The sequence below is a fragment of the Lutjanus erythropterus genome, chromosome 16, assembly GCF_056507025.1.
Source record: "Lutjanus erythropterus isolate fLutEry1 chromosome 16, fLutEry1.hap2, whole genome shotgun sequence".
Taxonomy (NCBI): Eukaryota; Metazoa; Chordata; class Actinopteri; order Lutjaniformes; family Lutjanidae; genus Lutjanus; species Lutjanus erythropterus.
Window position 1 is genome coordinate 21,308,931 of NC_139332.1, and position 12,193 is coordinate 21,321,123.

Sequence of the window (12,193 nt, forward strand, 5' to 3'; positions counted from 1 at the left end):
TAATTAAGATAATGGGTAAGATAATGCATTTATATCAAATATTATCCCCAAAGCACTTCTTCGCAAGACTTCATCAATATCAAATTATCTATAAAAACCAATGTCTGTTTGACTCTTTAAAATTCAAAGTGAAATGATCAGTTATCTTATTGGTATCGACCATGACAAGCAGGTAATTATCAGATATAGTACAGACAGATATAGTATAGACAGAGAAGTCTGCAGCTGATTAAAACACACTTTTGCTCTTTTACATAAGAGCACAACCACACGTACACACACATACTTTCATCTTTTTTATTATTATGGCCCTATGGCTATCAACTCACTGTCGAGTGGACTGTGAAACAATTACCCTGCGGTGAAGAATTGATCACCTTTCTGTGTGTGTGTACGTGTTCAGTGAATGGGTGTGAGCCCATCATGACCACTTGGATGTGCAGGCACCCACGCACTCATGTAAATGTAAATGTGTGAAAAATTACAACAAAACCACTACATGTGAGTTGCCACAGATACAAACACACGTAGTAGTTCCTGTTTTCTCACGCTGAGCACTGAGTGAAAGATGATTAAGCCGTCTATGGGGCAGAACCAGTGGTGGCAGCCGATAATAACCAAAACACTGGAACGGTCTGCAAAAACAAACCACACGCTGCCAGAGAACAACTTGAGCTTCTTCATCTCTCCATCTTTCTTTCATCATTTTTTTCTCTTTGACTTCTGTTTCTTTTTCACCTTCCACCGTTTTATTTTCTGCTTTTTCTCTTTTCCCCCCTCCACGTTGTGTTCACTTTCCTGTGTAGAGCACAAAACCTTTGAGATGTCTCTCTCATTTTTCTCTCTGCTTGTCTCTTTTCTCTCTTTATTTCACAGTGTGTGTCAGTGGAGGCGAGGGAAGGAGGAGAATATTAAAGAAGTAGATGTCTGAGGGAAAGCGATGGACTTACTTGTCACACCGCCTCCCTTATACACAACACACACACACACGTACCTGAGTGTGGACACTCACTCTCACACACAAACATTTAACATGTAGGCACACGCACCCACATACACACATAGTAACCATAAAAGTCCTAGACTGTCAGGGGCCACATGAACCAGCAAGTGGCCTCAATCGATTAGTGCAGCTGTGTGTGTGCGCATGTGTGTGTGTGTGCAATGTGTGAGCCACGCCAGAAATGTTGAGGAGCAGCGATAGAAGCAATGTGATATCCTGGTATTATTTGTCAATTTGCTGCGGACCGGATTGAAGTAAGGGAAGATAGGATCATGTCTAGAGAACACCCACAATGCATTTGGCGCACTGAAAAAGGTGCAGAGTTCCGATTACACTTCAATCAGGGAGCAGCGCGGTGTCAAAACGTGTCAATTTCCTGCCGTGACATGGGTGTAAGCTCAATATGTGAGAAATTGAGAGATGATTGCGCGCACATTGCCAAAGCGCTACATTTGGACGCGAGGTGTGAGAAAACTGAACAAACAACTGTTTGCCCACGCCTAGTTTGTTTACAGTCAAAGCACTAAGCAAACAAAAGACTGATGAGTTGCTGGAATTCAATAATATACAAAAGTGATCAGGATTTACACAAATCTAAATGGCTTCACTGTAAAAAAAATATATATTCTAACTTCAAAAATGTAAAGTAAGTCAAAATTTAACCTCGACTTAAAAAAAAAAGTTGCTGTAATTTTGTGATAATTTAAAACAAATAAAGTTTTCTAGCCAAATAAAGAGAAAAAACATGTTTAATAAGCTTTGAACCAACAACTCCGACACATTAATGAACATTATAAACAAATTTGATTTTCCTTTTACAGCTTCAGAAGTCAGTTCCTCATTTCACACAAAGAATTTACAGCTGCAGCTGCTCCCGTCGGAGCTGCTCTGTTCCAGCACTGGCACAAAGACAAAATGTGAAACTGCTTCCAGTGAATGTATTAAATTTGAAGTGTAAGGAGGTAGAGACTGAATTTAATACTGACCATCATCATGGTCTGAAGTAAAGTTTTACACGTTTTCTTCAAACTATAAAAAGGAGAGTCTCAGGAGAGTTTTAATTCACACAATGCATGCTGGGAAGTCTGCTAATATGCTGATTTCATGAGTTTAATTAACTTGCATAAATAAAATCAGTATATTTATGTTAAGTTAATGTAATAAAAGAGGCCGAATCCACTAAATTCTCGTATGATATTGAACAGTGATTTCCAAAATGTCCACAATTATTTAAGGCATTTAGTCTCCAAACAAAAGCTGGAAAGCAAATTTTTACTGAGTACAAAGTATTACGGCACTGCCTTATTTCAACATACATGTAAAAGCTGTGTGTGTACAGGAGGTGCTGTTTTCCCTGGGTATTACAGAACAAAGAACGTGATGATTCAATAGGCAAAACAACACAATGGGGACAGGTGTCACTTCACACAAGGCTGTGATTTACTCTCAAAATAAGGAGAAAAAAGATTGAGGGCAAGAAGGCGCATATGCATGAAAGAACTGAGACAGAACCAAAGAATGTTAGAGAGAAAGAAAAAAAAACATAAAAAGAGAAGCCGAGTTTTGCTGAGGTTGTCATTCAGTTCAGATGAAGGATCTATTAGTATAAGGCAGTAAATGAAAGAGAGAGGAAGGGACAGAGAATAAGAATGGACTTGATAAAGACAGACAAGCATATGGAGAAGGAAAAAAAAAATCAGAAAAATGATCAAAGAGCGAGAAAATGCAATGGATGAACCAATGAAAAATCAAAACCTATTCAAGAGTGTGATAAACAGCTGGAGAGACAAGCGTAAAGGATAAGAAAAGTGTGAGAGGTAAAGCACCATCGTCTTTGTTTCACACATCTGCATCATGTCCGCTAGGCTGGCCTTCTGTTGTTGCCTGACTGGAGGGACTCGACATGTAAACAGACACAAACTAACACAGACACTTCCACATACACTCACATGCAAAAGCACAAAATGCTTAAAACCCTTCCTCGGCAAACTTTGAGTCCATCCTCATCAAACATTTACCTTCTCAGTCTGGACACACACCGTAATAAAATTTTGGCTGTGACCACCAGGGACAGAGCGTGCAGGGCATGCTGAAAAAGAAGTACGGAAAGAGATGAGGCCAAAGCGATGAGGAGCGGGGAGAGAGGGATGGTGGGAGGGTGATGTGCAGAGGGAAGATGGAAGCGGGCAGGTTTGCGTGACTGCAAGACCCAGTGAGATGCAGTGTGTGAGAAGATGGGAAGAGAGAAATGGAAAGAGAAGGAAAGACAGAAGAGATATTAACTTGGACCACGAACGTGCCACTAACTCTATTTCAACAAACACATACAGGCATATACACGCATATATGTAGACTACTGTGTGCATAAGCAGACACTTACCACTTACACAGACATTCAATATGTCAAATTACAACAAAACAATTGAAAACTTCAAGCAAAGAGAGAGAATTTATATAATTTATAAAGAAGGATTCACTATGATTTAACCATAAGTTAAGGTTGTTTGAATTTATTGTCTAGTCAATGAATTTAATTACTTTTATGTGACATTTTTAGTACAAATCTTTATTAAAGAAATGATCAACTTCAATTTGCAAGTGTGATGTAGGAACCTGGAGCCACCAGTGCACATACACTAAACATGGACTTTATAGTGAAGTAGGAGACATCTTGTGCAACAGCAGGAAAAGTTTAGAAATGAACCAAATTCTTTCTTCTTTCTAGAATTTTTAATGAGGCATTTTAATGAGGCAGAAGAATATGCATTTCTAAGAATTATAAAGCAGTTTGTTTGTTTGTTTTTTCAGAAAAAAAAAACATCAGACACATTGTTTCTAATCTGCAATTCTACTTTAGAGACTCTTCATCTATATATGTCAATACCAGTGACTACATGGACAGAACTGTTTCATGCCATTAAAAACTTGTTTGCAGGGATGCTTCTGAAAGCATTTCCCTTTTACTTCACACTCTCTCACTGCCAGGCCTGCCTCTCTTTCATGTTCAAGTGCATTCTTAGTTGTTCATCCATGGTCTTTCCTTTCTAATGCCAGTCTTATTCACATCCTTCCTTCTTTCACCGTCCTCCTTTTGATTCTTCTCTTCTATTCAAACTTTGACTGAAGATGGAAAAGCTTGCAGTGTCAAGTGTGCATGTGCTGCATGACTGCACGCATGCTTGTAGACTTTAATGGGCCTTGAAGGGACAACTGTTTGTTGCACAAACACACAAAACCCCACACCACACTCTCCTTGTCCTTACTACGTCCTTGCATCAATAGTCATTTTTATAAATGATATAATGAAAATTCTTAATGCTTTCACATATGCAGATATTACCTTGGCCGAGTGTGAACACCTGTATGCGTGCATGGCTGTGTAGCTGTTGCTATGCAAATGGTTTGAATGTGCAGCCACCCAAACCTGACCCACCATCCAATAAATTCAATCATGTACAATTTAATATTGCAGAGAGGGGAGCAGTACAGAGTGAGCTGTGCTACCAACACTTTCTAAACAGTAAGCATAGGCGAGACTGAGCTCTCCATTAAAGCCTCTTTGGTAAGCTAAACCCTGGATAGTTTTATTGCTCCAGCCTTAGATGAATAGGATCCTATTTCACTACTTAAAAGAGAGGGAATAACACACACACACACACACACACACACACGCACACACACATGCACACACACAAAAGAAAAAACAGCATTATGACAACAGAAGTAAACTGTGCAAAAGAATGGGGACAGAGACAGATGAGCTAATAAAGCGATGTGCTTACTACATCCTGTCTAGACAGTCAACCAGAGCCTCTTTGGACAAGCCTCAGGTTTTCCTGGGACGATCCTCTGTTATCTGTTAGCTATTAACTAACATGGGAGATATGCTGGGGGCGGTTCCCAAAGTCGCTGAAAATACATCTGTGGTTAAAGTAATCTCTAGTAATTGGACTAAATCTCTCTTAATGTACATTTCTCTATGCATTATCAGTTGTCATCTTTTTTCTTTATTGGCATGCTGAAAGCAAAGACAGGGCTAATAAAAAGGTAATAAAAACAGATCTGCTTCACTGATGATGTGATAATGCATGGTTGGCAGTGAATCCAGAGGCAGGGGCAGTGGATAAATAAAACCATATCACCTTCCACTGCAAAAACTTCAGCAACTGATTATTTTAAAGATGACAGACAGCTCTCCTCTTTGGAAATAGTGCTCAGGTGGCAAAACAGAATTACTGTTATTATCACTATCAAAGGTGTCAAGGAAAATTAGAGCATGAGAGACAATTATAGTAACACTTATTTAACAAATTCATCCAGACTCCTCTGAAATTAAGCATTGTCCCCAAAGTTTTGCCAATATGTCAAAGCTGAGCCACATCTGTTTAGTTCTAATGAATGGGGAGGAGACAATCAAGCATGCATAAGAAAGACTTCAGTATAGCTCACACACACACACACACACACACATCAGGGCCTGTATTGCAGAAACTTTCTAACTTGCAGATCTGATCATAACTATTAGGTTACCATTGTAATTAGAATTAGGACCTGATTTAGGAAAAAAAAGACAATAACATTAGCATTAGCTAAAAGCAGTGTTCGCAAACAGTAGTGTTAATTAGCAGTATAGCTAATGGTAGTGTTAGCTAACATGTTTAATCTGTATGGCCGCTGTTTTATTGCTTTTTAAAAAAAAAAATGAATGCCACATATGATGGAGACTGTCACTGCATCTGAAATTCCATACTAATAAGTATGCAAAAAAGTATGTAAGTAAAGTAAGTATTTTTTTTAAGCATGTTAAGCATGAAACCTTAGTATGAAAGCAATAGTACACAAGATGCATATTAATTTTAGGGAAATATTACAGTATACAGGAACTGGACACTACCTTTGATAGATAGATAATATATATTTTTTAAATTAGTTTGCTGGTTGCACATGTAACCATGGATACATCTCTCCAACTGGCAAAAATGCTCTAATGAAGTGAATACAAAAGAATATATACTACCATTTACTTGCGCCTTTGGGGTATGTAGTGCGTGTTTCTGATTTTGTGCAGAGCGAGCGTTTACTCTCTTAGTCCTTTTGTCATGTGAGTTAGCTTTAGCATTGTCATAAATTTTCCAAAAAGAAAATCTTTGGCTTTCTCTACAGATGTTACCTAACATTCTAACTCATCTGAAGTGCCCTTTTTTTTGCTTGTAATGTTTTGTATGTTGCAATGTATATTTCAGTATGTTTAAAAAAAAACTGCTACAAAGTTGTTTAGTGCAGAGAGATGAGAAACACAGTGTGGGTTGCTAGGCAACAGACATCAAAGTTGGTAATTTATGTGGGATTGAGAATTTAGGATTTCCAGAGATAAGATAGGATTCCTGAAGTTAGCGAGGATTTGCTGCTGTAATACCAAAAATCTTAGACTCTTCCTATCTTAACTTCAGACTTAAGGTAGGAAGTTTCTGTAATACAGCCCCAGAGTCCTAAATGCCGGGTAAATATTGAGACACCAGCATGGGAACAATTTGCAGTGACATGACTGTTTTTGTAAGTGCTGTCACTGCGCTAAGGCCCGAATAGTAACATGAGCCTCTGATTTAGCCCTCGGTGTGCCGGAGGAGTGCTGCCTGTGTGTGTGTGTGTGTGTGTGTGTGTGTGTGTGTGTGTGTGTGTGTGTGTGTGTGTGTGTGTGTGTGTGTGTAGCCAGGGTACACCATGTTCCTGTGTGTGTTGAACTACAGAATACTCATTGGTACAGTGCCATAGTAGGTAAGTGAGGCTGACGTAAGTTAAAATTAGCCTGATTGCCCTGATTGAAAGAGAATGTGGAGGAGAGCAGGAGAGACGCAGGGAGGGAAAAGAGGAAACAGAGATCCAATAGAGGGAGAAAAGGCAAAGAGATTACAGCAGGATGTCCCCATTCATCCCTTTCTAATCCACCTTTCATCCATCCCTTCCTCCCTCCATCCCTTCCTGCTACCCCCCAGCCATCTACCCTTCAAAGGGCTGCTCTAATGTCTAATATTACATGTGCCACCGTAGCTGCGAGAGCATTGATTATCTCGGGGAGAGACAGAGTGAGAAAATTTTGACGATCCTGTCAGCCAGCGGTCCTGGGAAAGGAGACGAAAAGGAGGAAGAAGAAAGGGGGAGGATAAAGGGCCATTTGTGATTCCACCCCCCTCCCAACAACCCCAACACATAAAATGAAGTAAGATGAAAAATGGGAAGGAGGGTGGCGATGAAGGGACAGAGAGAAAGATGAGCTATAGCTAGTTTAATGTATTTTACTCAACTTAAGCCAGACGATGGATAGATCCCACACACGCACACAGACCCCGTCAATCAAAGACTTCCAGCTCTTCAGTCTCCATCTTATCAACACCTTTCCAACCGGTCCCGTTTCCATGGGAACTGCCGTGATGGCTTCTCAACGTGGTCATCTCAACTTATGCTTCGAGGGTGTTGGCGAGCGTCCACCCTGCTGAAGTGTCACCGAGCAAGACTACACTCCCAACCAGCTCCGGGGACGTTGATCGGACCACTCGTCTCTGACCCTCTACCATCGGTGGAGAGAAGCCAACAAAAACTGACTTTCTGCTTCACACTCAGTCGATAACTCAATAACCCTCAGAGGAGGGAAAACAGCATCACAAATAGAAACCTCCAACCTTAACTGGCTCCTCATACCAGTTTACTGTCAGCCAAAGCACATCGGCAGAGTGCAGAGTGCAAGAAACTAGATGACTAAGCACATGAGTGTTTGTGTGTGTGCAGAGCTGACAACAGCTGATTTATTAAACCACATATCAACTCATTTGTGCATAAAACACTTATAATAGATGCAAAGGAAAAATGCTTCAAATGCCAATTAAGCAGGATGGATTGTTGCAAATGCAGTCTCTTATGCATGTTTGATTTATTGAATAAGCTGTCAACTCAGCGAATCAGCATCTTTCAGTTCCTTATGTACATCAAATATTGAATCCAATATGTACAAGTATGAGCTTAATATCATTTAGATCAGTGTTTCCAAACATTTTTCTTTAAAGGACCCTTTATGTATCACTAACAGTGTCAACGTCAACAGTAAACTGACAACTAAGTGACATATTTAATGGAAATTTAATATAATAACAAACTTTATTTATGTGGCACCTTTCAGGTTTACAAAATGTGTCATAGATATTAAATGAGAAAAAACATGGTGCAACAAGACAATGGACACAAGAGACAATGGATAAAAAGGAATATAAAAATGAATAAGAACAAAAATCAAATGTCTAATTTTTATTATATTCATTGTATAACAATAACAGTGCAGGACAACTGATAAACTATATTTAACTGAAATACTGACCCAATACCTGAAAGAAGTTTGTGTAAAACAAACAATTTGGATGAATTTTGAGCAGATTATTTCCTGTGAATATTGTATTGAGATTAGTTTTGTTCTGATATTTTTAACTTTTAATGCAATTCTCCCTCTGTATTGTTTTTTTTTAAAAAAGTGTACATACTTAATAGGCTTCTTTTTTTTTTTAACAGATTCGATATTTTCTTCTCCCTGATGATTGGCAATTGTTCTATCAGCTCTTTGACTTTAATTACATATTTTTATAAAGCAGGATGGAGGTTGTGCTCAGGTCTTGAATCACCCTTATCCTGTGAAATTTCTTTTAACTTTATGTCTTAAATAATAACCTAAACTTTAAATAGTTGAATTTAGTTTTCTTCACAGAAATGAATTAACGCTGAAATACAGGCCTACTGTTATATTTTTTTTAAAAGTTCCCATGCACCCAACTCAAAATCAAGAAGGCCTTGCAATCATCTGGGGAAGCTTTGGCAACCCTCAGTAGGGGTCGGGAGCCCCAGGTTGGGAAGCAGTGATTTAGAACAGCAGAGGGGACAAACAAAATGATGCAAACACTGAAGAGACTGGAACTTAACAGTGTGTTATACGGCTGACTCGGCCTTAACTGCTTGAGCTCGAGACAACAATTGCGCTTGGCAATTGTGTTAATGGGTGAAATCTAGCTTGAAACTAGTAACCAACACCAGATACTGACCCGTTTCTGATTCTAAAGTTAGACATGAAGCCTGATACTGACAGGCTTCGATTTAATGTGGAACAGACTCTCTGATTATATGGACGTACGGACTCCAGATTCTACTGTTAGGAAGATGTTTTTCATTTTTTCCACCAAATATAGCATCAGAACTAAATCCTTTAATGAATTAGCTGATAGAGTGACACACAGAATAGCTGGCCGCCTTAAAGTGAGAATGACGAGTGTGTCTGTAGTTCCAGGGTCACGTACTGGACACTGTGTGCCTTGTGGACGATGTCTGGGTCCTCCACAGGGGATCCTTGACTGTTATGTGTGGCGGTCGCTGTGTGGTTTGGTTTCAGACCTTTGCCGTACCACCGTAACCCGATATTTGGATAAGTCTGGTGAGTGGAACACGAGCTACTAGTCCCTGTGTTGATTTGTGCCAATGTGTCAGCCTCTGACTTTTAAAGCACTCTGCACTCTTAACACTGTAAAGCTCTTTGGATAGAAGCAGTTGCCGACAACACCCAAAAAAAAATGTTGTTTTAATTGGAAAATAATTGCTTATCTTAATTGCATCCATTCCAGAACTCAAAATATATCACTACACAGAGAATGAGCATGAGAAAGACTGAAAGCAAGGAAAACAGCGAGAGAGAAAGAAAGCAAAAAGGCAAGCTTTGATTAAGAGGTGTGAAAGGCCAGAAAAAAGCGATCAAAACAGCCAATTATTCTCTGTATTTAACTTACTGTCAGAAAAAAGACAAATTGCTAAAAGATGCAGCAAAAACAAACAACATATGTTTAAATAATTATATAATTGTGTAATCTGAATGCTTTAGTAATCAAAACAAATTCAGGAATTCATTAAATGCATCCATACCAGTGCAAATGATACTCAGGACATGTCACACATTCGAAATCTGGCTACTATTACTCAGTGTCTTGCAGAATTATGGCACATATGAATCAAGCTGAGTCTTGAGCTTATGTCCGCAACGTGTCCAGAGGTTTGATCGATGCTGGCATGAGGCTGTGCTCGAGTCAGACTTTGTGTTCCCTCCCATGGTAAAGGTTATTGTGTGAGGAGAAGAGCGCTGATCCAGAGTGTGTACCTTAGGGGCTGTATTAATTGGCTCCAGATGGCCCACATGGTCCTGATAAAAGACTACCTCACTGCAGCTGGCTCCGTCAGACTGTGTGTATGCGACTGTGTGTGTTGCGCCGTGTGTGTGTGTGCGCTCGAGTCCATTTTGTCCCAGTGAGAGCAACATAAACGTATATGTTTATGTACATAAGAGTATGAATGTTTATATGGAGGGATTAAGCTTCACAAAATGAGTGTGTGTGTTTAATCAGTGTCTCTGCCTACTCATCCGTCTATATTTATTTCTGTGTGTGTAGCCTGGCAGTCTGTTCAGATCAAATCCATCAGCAGTTAAATGAGTGAAAATAAATTGTGTGTATGCACAGTGATCGCACTGTAATTGACACCATGTGTATGTGTGAATATGAGCATTAAAGCATGTATGAGACAAAGCTCCACTACTATGTTCAAGCATGGATACCAAATTTTCCATTTAACAGGCACTAAAATTGCTAATTCACTATATATTTTATGAGTCAAAGTATGTTCACTAACAGTGCTTGTTTTGCCACCGACTGATAAATGTTAAATGTCTGACAACATTATGGAAAGGATCACTTAGGACAGAACCTTGTTTTAGGACAGAGGGAGATACATTCGGTTGAACCAGAAACAGCCGTTTTAATGCTCTCGCCAAATTAACCAGACTCCCTTTCCAGAAATACTAATTTTAGCAAAGTCACTGTCATCTTCACTCAAACTCCACAGAAACAAAATAAAACTCACTGTGGCTGTTGGCTCATTGTTGCACTGTTCCAACAGTCACAAGCTCTCAGTTTGGTCAAAATAAACCCTTTTATTCGCAGAGTTTGGTGTGAAAATATATTGGGAGAGAAACGGGGGCAGAAATGACGTATACAGCTGGAATATTTTCACATCCATGTCAATCGGTAAAGGCTTTATTTGGTGATTGTGCAAACAGTCAGAAAGACGAACCAAGATGTTTTTTGGTGAGTTTGATTTTGTTTCTGTTACGTCTGTATGAAGATGACAATGGAGTCTGGTTAGTTTGGCGATAGCAAAACAGAGCAGTTTTAGATTTTAAAAAAGTATCATACTCTTAAAAAAAGGGTTTTCTCTGTAGGGATTTCCACAGTCATGTCAGACAATTTGAATAACCATCTGAGCCTGTCAGCGGTAAAAACAAGCACTTGCAGTGGACTTATTTTGATGGCGCGCAGTCGCCCAAAGGGATTATGTTGCAACTTGGTTTTGCTTCAGCTGGCTGCACCAGTCACCCTCAATACTGGACCAAAGTTACTCAAAGTGCATCAAATGAGGAAAATTAATCAGCTGGCTTTTACAGATGTTACCTCATGGACTGTAGGGAGCAACTACCAGGGGCTGAAAGTGCATAATGATATATTCAGACCAGTTTCCCAACACAAACCCTAAAATGGATGATGTGTGGTCAGTGTAAACAGTCGTAACTGAACACTCAACCTTACTCAACGTGTTTATTGCTTTTGTGTCTCCATGCATTTAGGAGAAGGACGGACCACAGTGAACTGACCCACTGACCTCATGACCTTCACATATGCAAACAGCCCCTGTGTAGACCACATATATTCTGAGCATGTGTGCACCAAACACAAATAAACCCCATCATCAGTCAATGAGCCAAGGCTGCTGAGAGGACAAGTATGCACACAGTAGTCCACTGGAGCAGGCCTTAATAACCGTGACAGCAACATATACTGCAGTACTTCTGTATATTTTGTCATGTGGCATGTGGTTTTAACGCTCAACTGCTCTGCGTTGACATCAAGATAAATGTGAGAACGTTATTCAGAGGTGTGATAGTGTGTGTGTCTCAGCTTTATGCTTCGAGCAGTCACAATAAAGCTCATTTGAGATTAAAGATATAGCTGGGCCTGGGCGCGTATTTAAATATAACCTTGGTTTTTCACCACCCCCACCTCTCCTCTTTTTTTTTTTGAATGAAACAATGAGAGAGGAGATGGCCTGATAGGCAGATGT

General features: G+C 39.6%; 1 protein-coding gene across 1 annotated transcript in view; it reads right to left on the reverse strand.

The window, feature by feature from the left end:
* The window catches only part of jarid2b (jumonji and AT-rich interaction domain containing 2b), a 144,130-nt gene that overhangs the window by 45,767 nt on the left and 86,170 nt on the right, over nucleotides 1-12,193 (reverse strand). The gene's annotated exons all lie outside the window — the stretch shown is intronic.